This window comes from Homarus americanus, unplaced genomic scaffold (assembly GCF_018991925.1).
Source record: "Homarus americanus isolate GMGI-L3 unplaced genomic scaffold, GMGI_Hamer_2.0 scaffold15894, whole genome shotgun sequence".
NCBI lineage: Eukaryota > Metazoa > Arthropoda > Malacostraca > Decapoda > Nephropidae > Homarus > Homarus americanus.
Genome location: NW_024754249.1, coordinates 190,247 through 215,000, shown reverse-complemented (window position 1 = coordinate 215,000; position 24,754 = coordinate 190,247).

The following is a 24,754-nucleotide window of genomic DNA, read 5'->3' as shown; positions in this document are numbered from 1 at the left end:
TCTGTTACCGCATCTGTGCCTTAAGGCTGACGTCCCTGTACCTCTCACAGCTGGAGTGTATTCGCTTTATATCTGTTAACAATTTGCTATTCTTTTAAAGTTTTCACCTTTGTTGAAAGATAGACTACATAGCACCCACAAGCTCGGCTGTGTTCAGTACTGTTTCGGGAAGGTTAGGAACAGGTTTCACGTTTATCTTCAACATCTTGGTTTTAAGTTTGTAGCTTTAGAACCAATAACTGCAAGGGTTATACCTGCCAAATTCGTTACAAGGATCCTATAAAAGGTATCCTCAAGGTCACTCAAAGACAGCACCTCACGTATGATCTGGCCCCCGTGGTTAGGGTTCCATATGAGGTCTTCAGGTGACCGACTTCCCTCCCTCTACATCACAACATGTCGCCTCACTCTGTAGGGGCTAACTGACACAGGTTAAGTAGGATCTATTTAAATTAGTTCCAGGTGATTCTCCGCACAAGTGACCTGCTTCCGGGTGTCTTAGTGAGTTTACCTTGGCCGTCAGTCCTTGACATTCTCAATTACTCACAGGTATTTTCTTTTGTTGAGCCATTCAGAGTCCTAACAAACTTTCCCCTTTTATTTATTTTTCTCTCGTACATTGTATTAGTATATAGTAAATTCCGTAGTTATATTAAGATAACGAATCAGATGGAAAATAATTGAGCTTTGCATATACCTGGAGTTGGCGGTGTACCTCAGGCAGTTCAGGACGATGATAATAGTCCTGACAAAACAATAATTAACTTAATAATGATCTAATAATTTTCTCTCAATATATGCAAGAACTGTCACTTACCTTCCTTCCTTCCTTCTATTCTTACTCCTTCCTTCCTTCCTTCCTTCCTTCCTAGATCACCAGCGAACAATAATCAAAGAAACGGGGAGACAGAACACCCCCTTGTGCCACCTATCATTACACTATGTAAATCTCCCATCACATCTGATACAATTACACTCTGCTACATGAATCCTATTATAACTCTTTCATTACCTCTTATTACCTTAGTCAAACATTAATTCCTCCTCCCAATACATTCTCGAGTCCCTTTCCCCCTCCTTCCCCTTATTTTCCCCTCCTTCCCCCCTTATTTTCCCCTCCTTTCCCCCTTTCTCGTATGCCACGGCTCCCCTTCCCTATACTCCGTCCGGCAATTTTCCAACTATCAGGCTAATGACATTAATTTGCATCACCACAAGGCCGTTACCCCGTGATCTCATTGAGTCGTTATGACCTCTATTAGCAGCGGACTCTTTGATCCCCTTCATCACTTCTCATCCATGATACAGACGCCTTTTCCTTCTCTCCTGCGACGTGTGGGACTCTCAGTGTTGAAGATTTAGTTTTTACTCTGTTTGTCTGAGTGTACCGTATGACACACACACACACACACACACACACACACACACACACACACACACACCTCTTAATACACTACATTATCACTTGTTATTAAGAAAATAGGATGAAGGGAGGGATAGGAAGAGAGGTATGAAGAGGAAGAAGGCGAGAACGAGCGATGAAAAGGTACAGACAGACAGACAGACTGATAGACAGACAGACAGACAGACAGACAGAATATAGATGACAGTATGAATAACAGACGTCGTGGAGATGACCTCATGTACGCCCTTGTTGGCCCATCAGTCCACATCTGGCCACCCACGACCCACCACCACCACCTGGCCACCACCTCCACCACCACCTGACCACCCACGACCCACCACCACCTGGCCACCACGACCCTCCACCACCTGACCACCCGACCATCCACCACCCACCACCATCGACCCTCCACCACCTAACCACCCGACCCCACCACCACCTGGCCACCCACGACCCTCCACCACCTAACCACCCACGACCCTCCACCACCACCTGACCACCCACGACCCTCCACCACCTGCCTTGATTATAACTCCTATACCGGTGTCTTACCCAGGTGTATAATGAAGGTGAAGCTAACAGGAGGGCGAGTGGGCAGAGAAGCCAGCCTTGACACCACCAGTTAAGACTAATGACACTTTAACTAAGAGTGTGTTACCTGTGTACATCTTGCCCAGGTGAGGGTCAACACTGGCAGGTGGAGTAGAGGACAAACTAGACCCTCTGGCACTGATGACCTCACCTGTATACACCAAACACAGGTGGAAGAGGGGTCACATTACAGACAGGTGGTGTGGGCACTTTACCAGCATATAGCCAATACGGGGCCAACATAAAACCACTTTTCTTACCATTCCGTGGCTTTATTAACACAGGTAAATCTCACGCTGCACAGGTAAAAAGTGTGCTCAGGGTGTGTAAGGTGTTATACATCAACAATTATGGCTCATCAGTCGGGTATATTGCGCTGCAGGTAATATTTGTCCAGCAATAGATGAAAACTTCACAAATACAGCGAATATTGCGTGTGTGTATGTGTTGTTGTTGTTGTCGTCTTGCTCACACTAAACATTGACCGTAAACAGATAAACATTTTTTCCCCTCGAATGTAAACGTCCGTATTATAATAAATGGAACCAAATAATTTTTCCCTAAACTGTAAAATATTTAACAAGGAATTTTCTATTTACATGTCTATTATGAGCTTACGAGTACTGTGTATGTTAGTTTATTTAGTTTAGGTAATAATGATATATCGATATAATAAAAATCGGATATGGAGAGGGAGGAAAGGTGTGGGAAAGGTGGGATGGTAGGAATAAAGGGGAGGCGGTAGAGTGTGTGTGTGTGTGTGTGTGTGTGTGTGTGTGTGTGTGTGTGTGATCAATTGCGTGAGTAAGTAAGTGAGTCAGTGAATTAAGAAGTGATTAAATGAATATAGTATTGAATAAGTTAGTACCTAAATTAATATGAGTAAAAGTGAATGTAAGAGTGAGAAAGACAGTTAGTGCATGAGGAAATGAATGTGTGAGTGAGTGAGTGGATAAGGGAATGAGTGAATGAGTAAGTTGCATCGAGGCACAACCACTGAGGTGTGAGTGAATAAGGAGGGTGAGGGGGAGAGAGGAAGGGTGAAGAAGAAGGTGGTGAGGAAGGAGAGAGGGAAAGAAAAAGGGGGTGAGGATGGGTAAAGGGGTTAGAGAAGATAGATAAGGAGGGTGAGAGGTGGTGGGTGAAGAGAGAAAAGGGAGAGGGAAGGGGGAAGTGGGAGGGGGAGGTGAATTTCCACATTTTCAAGCGTAATTGTTTTTATCAGTCCGGCGAAAATTGAATTGTTTTTGGTCAAGATTTAAACAGATTGGAGCTTCAGAAATTCCCTTCCCATCCTAACTACCATTCCATCCTAGCTACCATTCCATCTTAATTGATAACCCATCCATCGTACCTCCCATTATCACCTCCCATCACACACACACACACACTGGTACAACTTGTTCACCTCCCATTCAACATTATACCAAAAACCGATAGTAAAAAATAAAAGCATGGGGTAGCCTAGAGCAAGTCACAGCTGCGTTAGTGCGCCACTAGTTGTACGCCTGGTAGCGAATTAAAAAGAGACGTATTAAAAAAAAAAATTCCTCGCATGGAAAAACAAGTCGTCCTTTAGTCAGTCAGTCAGTCAGTAAAGGCGGGTCTTGAGCTAACTGAGGACTTAACCCACAAAACAGTTTACCGAATTAACTTAAAACATCACAATAAACTGATCCTAAACTAAACCTTAACTTAAACCCTGATTTAAACTGATTAACCTAACCTAACCTAACCTAATCTAACCTAATAGCGATAGATACGAGATTTATCAAGTCGATCCGTGGGCCAATCAACAGGCCAGACCCGCATACGCGTGGATTATGCCAAATTGTCAGCTTGAGTACGCAGTGTCAACACGAGAGCGCGGCAGAAGGAACAGTGACGCCAAATAAACTTGATTTATGTCTTCTTTCCCACTTATTTCTTCGTTCTTCCTTTCTTTCTCCTTCCCCCTTTCTTACTCCTCTTTTTTCTCTTCCTCCATTTTCCTCCTCCCTCTCCTACTTTCGATTCTCTTCCTTCTGTCCTCTGTCTCTTCATCATTCTTTCCCTTCTTCTTCCCCCTCTTCCTTGTCGCCTTCGTCTTTCCTCCCCATTCCTTTTGTCATTCCCCTCCCTCTTTTCCTTTCCACATCCTTCACCTCCTTCTCCATCTCTGTCTTGTCCTTCTTTCATGTCGCCCATCACCCCTTTCCTCTTCACTTTTCTCTGCCTTGAGAGAGAGAGAGAGAGAGAGAGAGAGAGAGAGAGAGAGAGAGAGAGAGAGCATCATTGTGAGTGTATTAAGGTACATTCATCCCATTAGTGTTGATTGTCAGGTAGGGAAGGTGTTTATTAGTGTCTGATTGGCCTACCTTGCCTATTACACCTGCCTTTATGGGTACCTGATTGGCTTACCATACCTCGCCTACTTTGTTTATTAGTGTCTCATTGGTCCACATAACCTAATACACACACACACACACACACACACACACACACACAGGGTAAATTTGATTTTGCTTGTTGTCTCTCCGTCCTTGGAGTTGAACAGGGGATTTCAACTTCTCCGTCCATGCGACCACACCCGCTGCTCGACCAGGCAGCCACACGGCCAGTATTAACAGCGATAGGTTAAACAAATAAGAATGGATTTTTTTTAATATATATCTAGTGATGAGTTTCCATTTTATTTAATATTTTCTTACGTAATTCATAATAAAAAGCCTCGTTCACCAGCTATAACCTAATTACTTATATGATTTGCAAATAACAATTGGGTATATCACATTTTAAACTAAGCTTTCGGTACACAAGCAGCATGACCCGTAATGCATTCAACCGCCTTCACTGAGGTCGAACCAGTGTCGCTTGGGAGAGAAGTCGAGCGATGTACCTATTATGCCGCCGCACTCCTGATCCACCAGTAGGTGATGCTAAATATTACCAACTATGTCCAGGGGTTTATATGAAACAACTGTACCCGATTCTGAGTCAGTGTTGGTGTGACCTGGTCTGAAAATACTTGTTTTTGTAAGAGAACAGTTGATGGTTAATCCTTGTTTACGAGCTGTTGGCGTCAACTGAGACAGCTTACGTCAACAACTCCCATACTGCCTCACCTCACCTCACCAAGACCTATCCTAACCTAACCTAACCTAATACACTGAGAGGTAAACACTTTAATACACTGAGTGAGGATTTATCAGTTGAACATTTTGCTCTTTGGCTCCGGAATAGTTAAAAAGCGTGAGGGGAGAGTTGGTTGTTCCGTGACCACCTGGGGGACAGGCGAGGTCAGCCGGGGAAGAAGAAACAAGGCAAGTCCAGGTTGTCCTCTTGACCTGACACAGCTCTGGTCAACCGTGTCACATGTGGCACCGGTGGCATCTACGACCCCCTGTGGCATGAATGGTCAATAATGATGATGATGATGATGATAATAATGATAATAATATAAATAGTGATAAAAATAGAAATAATAATAATAATAATAATAATAATAATAATAATAATAATAATAATAATAATAATAGCAGGTTCAGTCCAGGTTATATAAATGTCAACTTCCCTTTACCGTTACAACAGAACAACAGGTGTTAACGTGATCTAGTGATACGTGGGAACAGAAGACACTGATCGGGATACATATTACACCTGCACGACCTCTCGCCCGACAGGTGTATGGATTCTAAAAAAACCGGTAAAATATGGGATGAGCTGAATGGATCTAGTTTACGGTATAGTCCTAGGGCTATATGGGCGCCATTTTACCCTGTCTTCTTGTCTTGGTGTTAAAATTACCGAAATACACATCGCTATTTATTCCATCTATCTTCAAATGACTCAACAGTACACAGGATGATTAATATAACTCAAATAAATAGAGTAAATATGAAGCATTGTTTGTAAATATTAACTCACTCAACTAAGACATTTTTATTCACACTTAATATATTTTTTTACCGTTTTCTATTCAGTGGGTCACAATTTTAAACTCTGCTAAATAAGTCATAATTAATTTATCTCGTTACTGGACATTGTTACACTTATAATTAAATATAAACTACCATCCTCCTCCTGGTATTTAATGTATGTGGATCAAAGATTAATTAAGAATCATATTTTTTTTTTAAGTTTATGTAGTAATAAATCGTCGTGTGGTAATATCAGTCCAATAAACAAGCACTGGTAACCCTCTCCTTCTTGCGGTGTTGACGACAGATGGGTCATGTTTATTTTATCAAGGGGTTGAGGGGAAAGTACCGTCACAGACACGAACTTACGAGAGATAGACAGACAGACAGACAAAGGTGGACAGAATGGCAGGCTGGTAGTAAGACATTAACAGAGAAAGAGGTGATAAGAAAGACAGACAGACAGAGTGAGACAGTGGCAGAAGTAACAAAGGGGAAGAGGACATAATACTTATCGTTATATTTTCGTCTCTGATGCGTGACGTCAGACCCACGTGACTGGTGCTTTAGGTTGACGCATAAAAACTCTGAGTGGCCGGTAAGGCGAGCTCTCTGAGTGGCCAGTAAGGCGAGCTCTCTGAGTGGCCAATTATTATACACCCCACTCACCCCAATTATTAACCCCCCCCTTCACTTCTATTATCTCATCCAACACCTTTATCGAGGTTTCTGTATCTCTTGATCCACTTCACGCAAGTAAGGGAGAGGTGCAAGTTTAAATATGTACTGAGAGATAGAGGAAGAAGAGGAGGGAATGGAATAAGAAGAGGAGTAAGACAGAGATAGGAGAAGGAGGAACAGCAGAGAAGAAGGAGGAGGAGGGGGAGCAACAAAGAAGAGAACAATTACAGAAAGAGCAGGAGTGACGACAGGGAGGAGGTAGGAAGGGAAGGAAGGAGGATAACAGTAACAGGAAGAGGAGGAGGAGGGTCAATTATTCAGACAACAGGTAGAAGGACATGGCCACTTTTCCCCAACACAGAACAGGTCGTGGGTATACGTGTAACATAACCAATTCATTCGCCCTAGGGACCACCGTCACCTTTGTTACCCAGGACACAGGTAAAACACTCACCTTGTTACTACACCTGCTCTCTTACACCTGGTGTGTGTTATACCTGGTGTGTGTTATACCTGGTGTGTGTTATACCTAGTGTGTGTTATATCTGGTGTGTGTTATATCTGGTGTGTGTTATATCTGGTGTGTGTTATACCTGGTGTGTGTTATGTCTGGTGTGTGTTATACCTAGTGTGTGTTATATCTGGTGTGTGTTAGTGTGCTCACCTGTCGTGCTCACCTGTCGTCCTCACCTGCAGTGCTCACCTGGGGTCAAGGCCACGCCATCCACCACAAGCCTCCTCACCACACACACACAACACACTCACCGCTTCCATACTATTATTGTCAAGACTATTAAAACCCTCCAAGGAAACATCACTTTCTCTAGGGACACACACACACACACACACACACACACACACACACACACACACACACACACACACACACACACACACACACACACACACACACAGGATCACTAGTACAAGTTGTCTCATCATCTCTCTGTCACTTAAATGCAAAAGGATTACTTAATTAACTTTTCTCAGGTAAACACCTGATTAGTGTCAACAAACAATGGTGGACTACAGGTGTTGGAAATTAATTTGTCTTATTTTAATTATTTTTTTTTTTTTTTGGGTGGGGGGGGAGAGGGTTATAGTTTGCTTGATGTATTCTTTTTGATATTGACTTTAGATTTATTTTACTGGCTATATCCTAGTTATGTATCTATTTTTCTAGCTATTTTTTTGTGTTACAGGCTATTTTCGGACTACTTTTTATTTTATTGGCTATACCGTGGCTATTTTTCTACCAATTTTCTATATTATTGGCAACTTGTCTGACTACTTTTTATTTTTTTGCCCCATTTACCTGGCTATTTTCTGGGCTATTCTTTGCCATTTTTTCTCATCAACATTTCTAGACTCGCCCGGTTGAGTGGGCAGATCGCGGGCTGTGGCTCGTGTCTCCTCATGCAAAAGACAGAGACGAAAAAAGAACGAGGAAGAGGGGGAAAGGAAGGGGAAGAAGAGAGGAGGGAGATGGAAAAGTAGAAAGAGCGGTGAAGAAACAGGGAGGAGGCGGTGGAAGAATAAAAGAGGAAAAACGATGGGGAGAAGAAAGAAGGAAGGAGGAAAAGGAGAATAGATATAGAAGGAGGGGGAGAAAGAAGGGAAGAGGAAAAGGGGAAGGGAAAGAAGTTAAGATAAATAGAAACTTTGATATTTGTTTTGTAATGTGTGTGTGTGTGTGTGTGTGTGTGTGTGTGTGTGTTTGTGTGTGTGTGTGTGTGTGTGTGTTTGTGTGTGTGTGATTTACCTCACTCACTCACTCACTCATTTTCGAAACCAAATCTGGAAAAAGAATTAAAATCTGGACATGATTTGAGAGAAAAAAAATCTAGACAAAAAAATCGGCTCTACAAAATAAGGAAGAAATACGTAGCCTCCCAATACAGTTTTGACACGTTAATTCCGGCTTGTCAAGGCACACGACTCTCTGATGTATGACCCGGACTTTGATGTTCACGTGGACCATCATATGTTGAAGCTCGGTTGATTTGGGTGATCTCTCTCTCTCTCTCTCTCTCGTTATAATTCCAATGAAAAGTTCGAACATTTTGTGATTATTTCCAAATTCAGGGTGATACCATATTTTACTCCCCCACATCACGTTAGGCGCAGTCTACACACAATCAAAGAAGTACCTCTACAGTTTTGTGTGAGACAATATGACACAACGTTGGAAGACTTTTAACAACCCTACCGAGGTAACCGGAGTCGTAGTGTTCGTTTTGATATTCATCGACCTCCTCCGGGAAGATACTTTTGTATTGTGTGTACCTCTACCGGGTGTATAGTGTGAAGCAGTGAGGAGGACCTGACAGAGGGACACATCACAGATCTAAGTCGGTGGTGAGTTAAGTTGTGTCCTTTTCAATGTTAAAATTACCACCAACTTCACTTCTACGAGTCACCTGACGGAGAACTTCACCTGAGCCAGCCTGAACAACCGGATAAACTTTCACATAGTTCACCACCTCGTTTGTTATGTACACGAGAAATTCTGCTATTTGACAACTGTAAGGTGTGTGCTTACAATGGGACATACATTATATACATTAGGTACGGTGTAGCGGCCACAATCAGTATAACTGTTTGGTTTTGGTTAGGTCCCGAGCTCTGTCGTGTTGCTGGCCAGCGTCATGAAGCGTCCCAGTAATATTTTAGGAGGTTACCTTCCTGGTCCGCCACAGCCTCAACATTGTTTCAGCTGCGGCAACAACAACAACAACAACACGAGCTGTGGTAAAATTCAGCACACCATATTTACCCTGTCAGTGTTTTATCACGATACTCTCCTACTCACCATCCGCTAATGTATAATTAGTGCAAAAATAAACTTGTAATTCTATTACTAAATATTTTATACGGGTTTTTTTCTGCAAAAATAAATGCACACATTATATTGTCATCGATCAAGGTACACACGAACATTGAGAGGAGCTTGTGTGGCATCTGTGTGTGTAGTCACTATGATACAAGTCCTGTGAATAAATTCTTAGTGTACTCCCGACTACACCACTACACTTTCACAGACACAGCATCACACACCTGGATATTTTTTGTCAGTTGCCATGTTTCCCCACAGTACACTTGGTCGTTCTCCGTGGTGCAGGTGTGAGCTTCACTGCTCATATAACTAAGTCCCCGGTGCTCCGCCAGCTCCTCAGGGTTCATCAGCTGTTCCTCCGTCCTGCCAGTATCACCATAAGCGTCCTCAATAATCCGCCCTTCTAGCCTCCTTAATCTCAATTTCATCATCCTCACTAGGAACGCCTGTCATCAACACCCTCCTCCTCCTCCGGGAACGTCCTGAAGAGCACCACACTCAGGCACACACAGCCTTCTATGCTTCACCTCTTAACACCAATACACACAACACCAGCCTCCCATCCTGGTCTCACATCTGCCTCTGACGTGAAGGTCCTGCACGAACACACACTTGTTGCTCTACATTCGATACCCGGTCTCTCTGTCACACCACCCTTTAATTTCTCTAAACCATATTTCTTAACTGTCATACTGCAGTTCCTCGTGACGTACAGCCCTCACACGGAGTCTCTCCCTGGCAGCAACAGGTGGCCTTGGCTGATGGCCAGAAAAAAAAGAAGAGAACTCAGTACTACAACTTGTTATGTTGTGTATAGTAACTACAGTCTCTGAATGCCTGGCCCATTGTTTCTTCTACTTCACTGCCAAGGACTGCAAAAACCACTGTATAGTCCAGTGGAGACGCTCACAGTGCCCGTTGCCTACTGGGTGGTAGGGTGTGGTCTGATACTGAGCAGTTCTAAGTATACGACACGAGTCTCTGATCAGATCACTGAGAACTTGACCCCACGGTCCCTTGGTCTGAGTGAATCTTGCAGGGTCATACTTATTAAAAAATCATCCACCATTAGCGACCTCTCGTTTCAAGCCGCAAATGTCAAAGTATCATTAGGAAAAATATCTGTCACTCTCAAACCGTTTCCCCGACCGAAGTTAGACGGCTCTGATACTGTCAAATTTATTGCCAACACCTCAGAAGACCTTCCTGCCACAGGGTCCCCATCAGGACGCGCACCTCGGGCACCACAACTCAGACATAACACATCTGCACCTGGGTTATCCACAGTCTGGCCAACCCTTACCACGCATCATCAGTGTTATCTCAGCCTTACTCTGCTGTCCCCACACAGTCTGTATAATACGGCGGGACACTTTGTTGTTCTTCTCTTATAACTGCTCTAAATCCTCCTCGCTCAAATTAGGTAAACCTTTTAGTCCCTGCGACAGTTTCTGTAATGATTCCACCAGTCTCACTCAGAGAATCATCTTGTACAGTATAGTCACTTTAGAGGCGTCCAGTGCCAGCGTGTCCACCAAGATTAACCGTCAGCCTCACACTCTTCATCTAGGCTTGTGACTGAGCCAGTTTGCCCCACCGCTTGGTCTACCTGTTTGATGTAATGTCCTGTAATTCACTCTGGCCAGATCTGCTGACTACTGTTGTTCCTCGTCTTTCAGTCTGACTTTATTGTTTCACACTAAGAGGTTGTTATGACACAGTGCCACCAACCTCCTGTGTGTAGAGGTTGTTATGACACAGTGCCACCAACCTCCTGTGTCTAGAAGTTATGACACAGTGCCACCAACCTCCTGTGTCTAGAAGTTATGACACAGTGCCACCAACCTCTTGTGTCTTAGAACCTACTTAAGAGCCACCTACTGTACCTCCATGACACTACACCTGGTCTTCCCTCACCCCTTCACTCCCCTTCACAATTAGGTGTCGTTTCCCCTGTTATTCTCGAGACAGCACAGCTCGTAATCCAAAGAAACTTGCCTCACTCTCAAAGGGAAATGACCTAATGTGATCTGCACACTTGAGCAAGGGGACGCCACCATCTCCTCCTTGTACAGTCCTTAAAAGCTTCCTCCTGTGCCGCCATCCCTTGCCCTCCCTCCCTTCCTCCCTCCATCCTTGTCTCTTAGAGGATCCTTTACCTTATTATATCCTACTGTTAAAGAGGCCCTGTCGACTTTGCAAACCCAGACACAAAATATCGTGGAGGGGGCAGTCGTTGTTCCTTACCTTCACGGGTTGATGTTAAGTTTCCAATTTGTGATATTTGTTATGATTTGGTGTTTAGAAATAACCTTTATATTCCAGTTAGGACACACACACACACACACACACACACACACACACACACACACACACACACACACACACACACACACACACACACACACACACCTCACATTAATAATTACCTTCATGGTCTCAGGTGCTCAACAACAACACCGAACAAAAAAAAATATATATATATATATTTCAATCATCCATTTCAGGGAATGATTTCTAATGGCGTGAGTTCTATTGGGTATAAACTAAATGATGAAGTAATCAGCCTCATCATGCCACGTGCGGGAGTAAATGAACATTGTTGGCTACTGAATAACTACCTTTATAAATGTTTACGGGACGCTGGCGCTAAATGAGCATTGTTGGGCCGGGGATAAACACCCATTGTGTTTGGAACCAAAAAAAAAAAGGGAAAAACAAAATTAATTTACGTACGTCTGTTGTCTCTTTTTTTTGTATTAATTAAGTGTAATACTAAAGGCTTAAGGTCCCCGTGATACTGAGGCAACACAAAGGCAACACCACAAACACAGAGGCAACACCACAAACACCGCGGCAACACCACAAACACAGAGGCAACACCACAAACACAGAGGCAACACCACAAACACAGAGGCAACACCACAAACACAGAGGCAACACCACAAACGCAGAGGCAACACCACAAACACAGAGGCAACACCACAAACACCGCGGCAACACCACAAACACCGCGGCAACACCACGAACACAAGACAGCGATGCCACAAACGACTAATGGCATTTTACTAACTACTAGTAAATAAAATTCAAGACCCATTTCCTCCCCCTCTCCTTCCCTTTCCCTCCCTCCGCCTCTTTACCTCCCAACCTCCTCTTCTCTCCCTCCCCATCTCCTCCACCTCCTTCCCTCCTTTCCCATCCCTTCCACCTTCCTCCCTCCCTTTCCATCCCTCCACCTCCCTACCTTACTCCCCCTTCTCTCCCCTCCACCTCTCTCCCTCCACACCCCACTACCTCCACCTCCTTGCTTCACCATCTCCTCCTCTCTCTCTCTTCCCTCCCTCCCATCTCTCCAGCTTCCTACTTCATTCCCTCCCTCCCCATCCCTCCACCTCCCTACCTTCCTTCCCTCCCTATCCCTCCACCTCCCTACCTCGCTCCCCCCACCTCCCTCCCGTATGAACCTTTTACCCGTGAGTCTGACCCCCGACCTTTGGCCCTCCCCTCGGCATCTCCTCTGATGTATCCAACTTTAATGTGGCTTTTCTTATTAACACCATCAATATCATTTTCTCCCTCCATTCCCCCAAGGTGTATCAATAGGTAAGTAGTGGGAGACCTGCCTGCCCACCTGCCTACCTTACCTGCCTTTTTACCTGCCCACCTTACCAGTCCACTTTACTTGCCCACCTTACCTGCCTACCTTACCTGCAAGCCTGCCTAACTTACCCGCCCACTTTATCTGCCCACCTTACCTGCCCACCTTACCTGCCCACCTTACCTGCCCATCTCACCTGCCCATCTCACCTGCCCACCTGCCCACCTTACCTGCCCATCTTACCTGCCTACCTTCCCTGCAATCCTGCCTTTCTTATCTGCCCACCTGTAAGCCTGCTCACCTGCCAACCTATATGCCTGCCAGTCTGCCCACTTACCAGACTGCAAACCTGCCAGCCTTCCCACCTGCCAACCTGCCCACCTGCTAGCTTGTCCACCCACCTGCATACTACAAGTGGGCTTGACTGTAAGACTGCCAGAGAGTCAAGGAGTTAGTCTTTCAAACCTTGTAATTGAGTAGTGGATTGATTGACTGCGTGCGTGTGTGCGTGCGTGCGTGCGTGTGGCCTTATGTTTTTCCAAAAAAATATCGAACTCACAAACTTAACGGGATCTCTAACCAACAGTATCGAACAAGGTGAAAGAGAACCCCTATATCCCCCCTTTCTTAAGCACCTCCAACCATTCACCCTCCTTCTCCACCTTCCAGTCCACCCTCCACCCTCCCCCGCCCCCTCCACTCCATCCATCCTTCTCTACACCTAACTCAACCATCGACTTTCCGTCACTTTTTTTTTAAACTTTCGACCTGATTTTTTTTTGCTTCACACATAACAAAAAAACAACACCACTGTTTCGACTTCCCATCTCTTGGAGGGGGGAGGAGAGGAAATGTCGTGATATTCAAGAGAGATGAGAGACTACAGATTCTCAAAGATTCTCTCCTCTTAAATTTTTTTGTCGTATACTTTAGTCTCTCGTAACTGAAGAGATAAAGTGAGTCAACTAATTACTCTAGAGTCTCAGCGCAATATCGACGACATTTTTAAAGGGTAGTGATATTTTTTATTTGGGGGGGGGGGTCGTTCTATTGAGGTAGCAGAGAAAATTCACCTTTAGGTCTTCTCATGAGAGTATAATTACGTCTTAGCTTTGGTGTATAAGTTAAAAGTTTCCTCACATCACTAGTTGAAAGTTTCCTCACATCACTAGTTAAAAGTTTCCTCACATCACTAGTTAAAAGTTTCCTCACATCACTAGTTAAACGTTTCCTCACATCACTAGTTCAAAGTTCCTCACATCACATAGTTAAAAGTTTCCTCACATCACTAGTTAAAAGTTTCCTCACATCACTAGTTAAAAGTTTCCTCACATCACTAGTTAAACGTTTCCTCACATCACTAGTTGAGAGGGAAAAAAGTAATATCTACATTATATTATAGATTAAGTGACTGTTCAACGCTTCTCGTATCATTAGGTTAGGTAAGGTAAGGTTAGGTTAGGTTAGGTTAGGTTAGGTTAGGTTAGGTTAAGTTAGGTTAGGTAAAGTAAGGTTAGGTTAGGTTAGATTAGGTAAGCTTAGGTAATGAACAGAAGCGGAAGTTGATGTTGGTCTCGAGTTCCTGTACTTTTTTATTTTATTTTATTTCTTTTTTCGTTGAGTTTCCTGTCTTTGTATATTTCTTTAAGTTTTCCATTGTTTATTCTTCTGTATTTTTTCACATGTTATTTATTGATTGTTCTTATTTTACGCCATTTTTCTCTTATTCTTTCATTTTTTCTTTCTTTCCAACATTTTATTTTCCTTTATTTCTTTCTTTCTATCAATCATATTTCGTCCATTCTTTCTATCTTTAATTGCCTTGTTATCTCTCTCTCTCTCTCTTTATTTATTTACGTTTCTAACTTTCTATTTTCCACCCCACCATGACACCTGGCATTCTCACACCTGTCTATCCGTCTTGTAATTCATCACGAAATCCAACTTTTAAATTCGCTAATGAAAAATGCACCTGTCGGCCAATTATTACCTGCATAAAGCATCGGCGGGGCTGAATAATGCAGTGTTTGAGGAGTGTCTCTGCCACCCAGCGTTAATATTACATCTTGATCTCTGATGGAAAGTTAGTGTGTGTGAAACGACTCTCTGAAAAATTCACCAGTCATCAATCAACAGTACTGATGCAAGTGACGGCTCAGCGTTGATTAACTAATGGTGTTTGTGCCCCCGGTGATGATAGTCCTGGCTTGGCTTGGTTGGTGGTGAACACAAGTGACAGTCAACAAGCGAGCGAGCGACAGAGGGACCTCGTCATGTAAACAAAATGTAACCCGAGAATCAGACGTTACGTATTAATTCTTGTTGGTGGTCTTTCTTTAGATGTGAATTTTCGAGAGGTGAGTTTGATAAATGTATTTTTAATCAACATAAAGGTTAAATAGGAAACTGAATTGGTATATAATTATGATTGTATCTGCTAGCGTTTGTATATTTTTATGTCAAGGGAAATGGAGTGCTATCAGTGACGGTTTTAGTTGACGAGATGGGAGATAATTAGATATAAAATGTATTGAATAAATATACTCGAATGTTATTAAATGGTTATTACCGTGACCTGAGAGTAAGTGTTAGTACATGGAATAATTGTGTTGTTTTTTTTCGACAACTCCGACACACTAAGACGTAACACTGAACAGTAAACAAGGCCCAGAGTCACCTAACTGGTTGACTTCTGCTAAACCACAAAAATGGCACCAAATTTATACTGAGACTCTGACTTATGTAGATGCGTTCATTTAGCACCACTTAGGCACTTACCATACACCACTTAGGCAAATATTTCCCCCCCCCCCCCTAAAACAATAATATTATACTGTAATAACTTATTTATTTTTTGCCTTAACTGGTTCTAAGTGAATGTATTTATCCGGAGATAGAGTCTCAGTATATCTTTGGTGCCACCTTGGAATTAATTATAAGTGCATGAGCTAAAGTAAACCCAAACATGTATTCTTGCTATTAGAAACTTTGTGAACCTGGACACAGAGTCGTAGACATGTTTTTTATTTTAATGTTTATTCATCCGTAATTAATGTTCGGCTAAAAAACATATGTGTATAATAAATATTGTAAAATGACTAGAGTGAAGTAGTCTTGTTACCATTAAATATCTTACATACGTTTAATATTTTGCTGTTTGTGTCATTAAACATCATATAAACACTAATACGAGTAATTTGCGTTTGTGTTTCCAGGGTGAGTTGTGACCAGTAGTTGTCTTGTACCAGCCACCTCGTCTTCGTCATCCTCATATCCTCGTAAGTATAAATATGTACATAATACTCGTAGTCTGTGAGTCATAACCTGACTTCTTGAATGTAAATAAACAAAAGCATTCATAGCTGCTTGAAAGTATCATTCGTAATAACATTGATTATTTAATTTTACGAGCACGGTAGGTTGTTCATATTTAATAAGACAAGTTTAAGTATTAGGTCGGTAAGTGTAATAGTGATAAGTAGATAAGTAATATGTGATTTATCGAAATTTGTGTTTATTTAGAAGAAACGGAAAACTATGGATATTCTGCAGTCTCCTTCTTAGTGAGATGTAGCCAATTCCATGTAACCTGACCCGAATAATGTTGACCAAGGTAACCAAACTTAACCTATGCTAACCAACAATATTCAAGGCTAATTTACTCAGAACAGAATTATCCTGACCAAAGCTATCCTGACCAAGGCTATCCTGACCAATGCTGTCCAAACTAACCTAACCTAACCTAACCTAACGTGGCTTGAACAGTAATTACATACAGGTGGTTTAGGTTAGGATGTTTTCTCATAATGTAATCTAAATATAGTTGTGTACATGGGCCAGCGTTGTTGTGCCACCGTTAGTGTACTTGTCCCGCTCAGGCTAATTTCGTACATGGATCTCGGTGAAGGCAGGTAGCGAAAGTAATTAGTGCAAGGCAAGGCTAGAGACACCCACACACACACACACACACACACAGGTAGTGCCTCTTGCCAGATTTAATAACATAAACACACTGTATATCTTACCCTTTGACCTGAGACAGTAACTTGGTCTTATGTGTGTGAAACATTTTGTAAAGTATATCATTATGTTCTTCTTCGTTTGTATATTCAACAGACCTCTAAGTACATCAGGTGTGAGCAAAACAAAGTCTTCAACATTAAACAAGAATCCGCAATGCTTAAGAATGAGGAGACATGAACTCAGAATAGAAATTTGCAATGTGTGGATGTTATATGTGTATGTAAATGTTTGCTGGGTGAACAAAAGGTTGAAGTGGAATATTTTAAGATTAGGTTTAGTATGATAAGCAGTTTCATATAACATTAATGGAGAAAAAAATAGTCTGTTTATATATTCAGGTGGTAAAAAGATGAGAGGTGTTGGTGTGTTGTGTAAAGGGATATTGGTCAGTATCAGGCAGAGTTCTTTGGGTTAAATTTAAGGCCACAAATGGTCAGATTGTTCTATTGGTGTGAGGTGTGGGCACTTTTTGCAGACACCGGCCAGAGTATAGAGGCCTACCAATACTGATGCTCGGGAGAACTTTAACGATAAGTTCTAATAGAAAAAAGAATTGAAGAAATACTAAGATTAACTTCAATGAAATGAAATACTCACAACATATAGAACAAGATAAATGATATAATTTGACTACAGTTAGGAATGAATAAATCATATTAGTATTTATTGATAAAACTGAGGCCAAAGGGGTCAAGGGAAGGCAAAGGTTGTCATAAATTACTGAAATTAAAATCTGGGAGAATTGGTAAAGACAAACTAGACAAAACGTGAGAGTGGAAGTCAGTGGTCGCCAATCCGTCAGTCAGGACAATAGGAAAATATCACCTTAATTAACCAAATGCATCAGGTGGCAACTGATAGACAACATCAAATATAATTTTAACAGTGAAATACCTATGCATGACTTTTTTTTTTCATTTTAGTTCTGTTTGATGTAAAATGGGAGTCGACGAGCTGGGTCACCATTTCATATAATCTGATTGCTGTACATTATCGGCATTAACAATATATTTAATAATTAAAAAGCAATGCGTGCAACAATTTCAACTATTTAAATAACAGTCGAGGGAGCGGATTTACGAGCCGCATACAAACAATGGCTTCAGTTCTCCCTGATTCGTCCATGGTTTTATGACTTGTGTCTAATGTGATGATGGTGAAACTACGTCAGTGGTGTGTGTATATATACCGTATATATTGATAAACACACACACACACACACACACACACACACACACACACACACATACATACATACATACAGGATGCACCCAACAGGAAGGGGAGGGGGGATATCCCCCCACCACACACACACTCAGACACACAGGAAGGAAGACAAACAGACCATCAGACACAAGCCAACGGCAGGAGGGGGGTGTCACAGCACTGGGAGGATAAGGGGAGAGGGTGTCGCAGTATGGTGAGGAGGGGAGGAAGGAGGGTCGTTGCAGCATGGGGAAGAGAGAGAGGGATGGGGTCGTGGCAGTAGGGGAGGGTCGTCGCGGTAGGGGGGAGGCGGTTGTCCGGTATGAGACAAATATATCACAGTGATACTCAGCAACTTGCCTCTTGTCTTTATGTGGCGGAACACTTCCCTCTGTGGCGCTCCTTCTGCACTGTGTATGGTTATTACATTATGTATACAACACTGTAGGGTTGTTAGTCTATGTATACAACACTGTAGGGTTGTTAGTCTATGTATACAATACTGTAGGGTTGTTAGTCTATGTAAACTACACTGTATGGTTGTTAGTCTATGTATAACTACCTTGTAGGGTTGTTACATTACGCCTGCTACTCTGCACTACAATCTACTGTGTACTGTATCTGTACTGAGCTCTATATCACATTTTTTCTAGACTATACTGTGTTTACTATCCTATGCACACTATATATGTATGTTATATATTATATGTATGTTTATCATAGCGTACTGTAATATGTATGCTACATTTTATTATACTATATGTATTCTGTACTGTATTTATATAACTGTATATACTGTATACTTCACTCCATGTTATACTTAAAAGGGTATAATGCAGGGGAGGGAGGGAGGGAGCTAAAACACCCTTCATTTATCTACAACACAGAGGTAATATGTTAGCTTTGTCGTGCAACACAGTTATCATTCTAGCTTTCTCGTGCAAAACAAAGCTAACATCGTCACCTTTTTCTTGCAACACGAAACTAAACTAACATATTTTCAGCTTTATCCCGTAACGGAAAGCTAACCCTCCTTTAACTTTCTCCAGATACATAAAGCTAACATATATTTAGCTTTCTCTCCCCCCTTCCTCCTGTTGATAAAAGATAACTTCCTTCTTCCCAGCTAATATTTCTTAGCTCTCTCTTCCAACATAAAGCTAAATTCCTTAGCTGTGGTGTTCCCTCGGGCCACAGCTGACGTTGTGTGTGTTCCCGCCCTCATTACTCAACTCCCGGGAGACTGGCCTTGGTCTCTCTGTCTCTCTGTCTCTCTGTCATCTCTGTCTCCATGTTTCTCCCTCTCTCTGTCTCTGTCCCTCACTATTTTTCTCCCTCTCTCTGTCTCTGTCCCTCACTATTTTCTCTCTCTCTCTCTCTCTCTCTCTCTCTCTCTCTCTCTCTCTCTCTCTCTCTCTCTCTCTTTCACCAATTAACTCTGTTCTCTGGTGAACTACAATGACTTTACGAATAATTAACTCTTGAAAAAGTTTATAGATGCAAAAATTGAATAAGAATCTCTTAAAAAATTTTACATTAACAAAAAGACTCACTGAGGCAATTGATTATATTCTCTTATAATAACTAATTATTATTCACAACTTATACATATTAAAAAAATAATTCAAGAAGAAATATGTATAAATTCATCTTATTTTTTGGTAAATTATTCATACAGAGAATAACTCACTCGGGTAACTAATTATTCATAAGTTAAAATAAATTAGTTACACAACATCCAACTCATTCTACTGATAATTAATGCATTTTTAAAAGAGGTTATTTACACTGTTGATTATACTTTCTTATAACAACTAATTTTAAGCTAAATTAATTATACATCCCCAAGTCATTTTTTCCTGGGAATTATATAAGTATATCTCCAAGGAGTTGTTGTAAAGTGACACGCTCTCTCTCTCTCTCTCTCTCTCTCTCTCTCTCTCTCTCTCTCTCTCTCTCTCTCTCTCTCTCTCTCTCTCTCTCTCTCTCTCTCTCTCTCTCTCTCTCTCTCTCTCTCTCCTCCCTCTCTCTCTCTCTCTCTCTCTCTCTCTCTCTCTCTCTCTCTCTCTCTCTCTCTCTCTCTCTCTCTCTCTCTCTCTCTCTCTCTCTCTCTTTTTTTTCATTTTATCTGCTCCTCCTCCTCCCTTTGTCTCCCTTCAGTCCACACCCTTGCTCTCCCCTTGTCTGCCATTTCCCTTGCTCTCCCTTTGTCTTCCCTCTCCCTTGCCCTCCCTTTGTCTGCTCTCTCCCCTACTCTCCCTTTGTCTGCAGTTTTCCCTGCCCTTCCTTTGTCTGCCCTCTCCCTTGCTCTCCCTTTGTCTGCCCTCTCCCTTACTCTCCCTTTGTCTGCCCTCACCCTTGCTCTCCCTTTGTCTGCCCTCTCCCTTGCTCTCCCTTTGTCTGCCCTCTCCCTTACTCTCCCTTACTCTCCTTTGTCTGCCTCTCCTTTGTGTCTGCCTTTCCTTACTCTCCCCTTTGTCTGCTCTCTCTCTCTCCTTTGTCTGCCCCCTCACCTTGCTCTCCTTTGTCTGCCCTCACCCTAGGTAGGTCATATACATTAGTCATAGCTCCCTCAAATAACAGGTTAAGGTAAGTTGATTACATACATAACAAAACTTAATGTCACTTGGTGCAGTAGTTTGTCTCTCTCTTAATTGCCCCTCTGGGAGACTTGCTAATTTTCGCATTATGTACCTGCACGCGAACACCCCCTGGTCTGTACACCTGCACGCAGACACCCCCTGGTCTGTACACCTGCACTTGAACACCCTCTGGTCTGTACACCTGCACGCAGACACCCCCTGTGGTCTGTACACCTGCACTTGAACACCCCCTGGTCTGTACACATGCACGCAGAACACCCCCTGGTCTGTACACATGCACGCAGACACCCTGGTCTGTGCACACCTGCACGCAGACACCCCTGGTCTGTACACCTGCACGCAGTACCCCCTGGTTTGTACACCTGCACGCAGACACCCCTGGTCACCAGCACACATGCACGCGAACACCCCCTGGTCTGTACACCTGCACCTTAGACACCCCTGGTCGGTACACCTACACATCACCCCCTGGTCCTGTACATGCACGCGAACACCCCTGGTCTGTACACCTGCACGCGAACACCCCCTGGTCAGTACACCACCACGTCCACCCCCCCCACCCCACTCCACGTGTGTAAAAAAGCACATTGTTCCTCCTACTCATCATTGATGACCACCTCAGTAAGCAAATGGCAGGCGAACGATAGCCTGGCTTAGAGATGTGTTGAATACCCGATGTGGCGAGGTAATGACTTTGTATATCCTGAGCGTGGCTTAGTGTAAGACAAAAATATATGAGTATGTATAATTGGTTAGTATATATGTAACACACACACACACACACACACACACACACACACACACACACACACACACACACAGTATATACCAAGTGACTTAGAGCATTATACCAGGCCACTTGTGTTCAGGAGGTATATTCTCATATAACCGTTATACTGGTTATGGATATTTGCCCGGCCCTGTATGGTTGTTGCTGTTATGGGAGGTGTTATTCACTGTTATAGTCTGGTATATCGTTATGTTAACTGTTGTGCTGGCTATAACACACACACACACACACACACACAGTTATGGAAGTGACAGGTATAGAATGACAGGTATAAGTAACAGGTATAGGGCAGGCAGGTATAGAAGTGACAGGTATGGAGGTGACATATATAATGGTCAAGACAGGTATGGAGAAAGAGAGAGAGAGAGAGAGAGAGAGAAGAGAAGAGAGAGAGGGGTACAACCTGACAGCTGTATATAAAAACTTATCGCTAGACGGAATTGCCTCTTCGTGTCTAGCAATTACCTGGTGACGATTCCCAGGGCTCCTCCTCCTCCTCCTCCTCTTCTTCCTTCGCTTTCTCCTATTTTTCTGATACTTCTTCTCCTCCTATTACTATTATTTATCCTCCATTTCCTATTCTTCCTCCGTAGCAACACATCCTCCATCCTCCTCTTTCCTCCTCCTCCTCTCCCTCCATCCTCCTCCTCCTCTGACTGCTCTTACTACCTCTACTACTATCACTACTACCACCATTTTCCTCCTTCCCTCACTCTCCCCTTCACCTCCTCTCCTTTCCCCTGCTCTCCCTTCCCCTCCCACTCTCCTTCCCCTCACTCTCCCTTCCCTCACTCTCCCTTCCCCTCTCTCTCCCTTCCCCTCCTCTCCCTTCCCCTCACTCTCCCTTCCCCTCACTCTCCCTTCCCTCACTCTCCTTCCCCTCCACTCTCCCTTCCCCTCCTCTCCCTTCCCCTCACTCTCCCCTTCCCCTCCCCTCACTCTCCCTTCCCCTCACCTCCTTCCCCTCCACTCTCTCCCTTCCCCTCACTCTCCCTTCCCCTCCTCTTCCCTTCCCCTCACTCTCTCCTTCCCCTCACTCTTCCTTCCCCTCACTCTTCCTTCCCCTTGTATCATGTCCCTCTCCCCACCTCTTCCCTTACTCCATGCACTGTTTTATTCTCTCCACCCTCCTCCTGTTCTCCTCTTTGTACGCTGGGTAAAACAGTGAAGAAGTAACATAGAATAAACGATGAGAAACAAATGCAATAGTACAGCAATCTTTTTTGTTGTTTTTTGTTGTTGTTGTTGTTGTGGCTGTTGTTGTTTGTGTTGTTATTGCTGTGGCTGCTGCTGTTTTTGATGTGGTTGTTGCTGTTGTTGTTTTAGTTTTTCTTTCTTTCTTTCTTTCTTTCTTTCTTTCTTTCTGTCTTTCTTTCTTTCTTTTCCAATCCCACGTTTATTGCGAGGTCATTCTTCAATCGGTGTCTTCCATTTCCATAGTTATCTTTTATTGGTCTTCCTCTCTTGTTTATTCCCTATATCTATTAAATCTTTTATTTTATCAACTACGTATCTTTCTCTTATTCTTCCTCTTCCTGTATTTATCCTTCCCTTTCATGGTTATCTCTTACAGCACTATCTTCTCCACTCACACCCGTTTCAATGTTCATTCTTCTGCATCTTCTGTATTTTTCTGTAACTCTTCCTAGTAACTCTTCTGTATTTTACTGTAACTCTTTCTATTATATGTATTAACCACTCAATTTTCCTGTAACTCTTCTTAGATTATAGTCAATATCCTAACCCTCTTTTAATCTTTACTCTTCTACCTCTCCTGTATTTCTCCTGTAACTTCCTGTAATATGTGTTCGTTGGTGGCGCCCCCTTACAGTTGCTGACTAAAGCAGTTCTATTATTACTTGATATATGGCCTCCAACTTAATGTGATATTGTTTTTGGTGATAATATTATTTAGACGATGATGATAGTGGTGATAATAATATTTTGGGTGGTGGTGTTATTTTAGGAGGTAGGTTAGGGTACCATGACGCTAAACACACTCACTCAGTTTGGTAGGTAACACCCGAGGCTATGGTGACTGGACAGACACACAGGTGAGCGGGAGTGAGACAAGTTACCTGTATGTACTGTAAAAGTAATTAGTTTTATGCGAATAATGTATAAAGAAATAGTGGGAGTAAGTTATGGTGTCCAGGACTTACAGGTGAAGGAGATCCCCCCACCAGTGTCTGGCCACACCCCCTTGTACCAACACCAGCTGATTGCACGCTCCCCTCCTCCCTCCTCCTGCCTGGGTAAACAATAGTAAACGAATATATAAATCTTACAACCTGTTCCTTGATAACTAAACGGAGTACAGTACCGCACCTATATATATATATATATATATACCTATATATATATATATATATATATATATATATATATATATATCTTGATAAATCACACGGAAAAGCAGGGCACCTTAAGCAAACGTCTTAGTCAAGACATCTTCAGATGTCTTGACTAAAACAATATTTCCATATTCTCAAGACTATCTTATCACATTTTCATGTGGATCTTCATAGAGCTATATATATATATATATATATATATATATATATATATATATATATATATATATATATATATATATATATATATATATATATTTATTTATTTATTTATTTATTTATTTATTTATTTATTTATTTTTTATTCATATACGTTTTACCTTAGTTATCTAATGGTCACCAAACTAAAGGTGGAGATGCCGAGGGAAGAAGGCCAGTGACCTGTGTAGTGTACCTCCATTGTTCTTGATTTGTCAAGGGCTATCTTGAAGCTCAATACTGTTCTCTCCCCCACAACTTGGGCTGGTAGACTGTTCCTTAAGCCTACCACCCTCTGTGTGGAGAAGTGTTTCCTTACGCTCGTCGTGCATGACACACACACACACACACACACACACACACACACACACACACACACACACACACACACACACACACACACACACACACACACACACACACACCAGGAACAACCTTCAACATTCACCATCTTTGGTAAATAAAAATCGATATTCTTTGATTGTAATAATAATAATATTGATAATAATGATACTAATAGTCAAAATAATAATTGTAATAACGTGTGAAATAACAGTAACAATAATA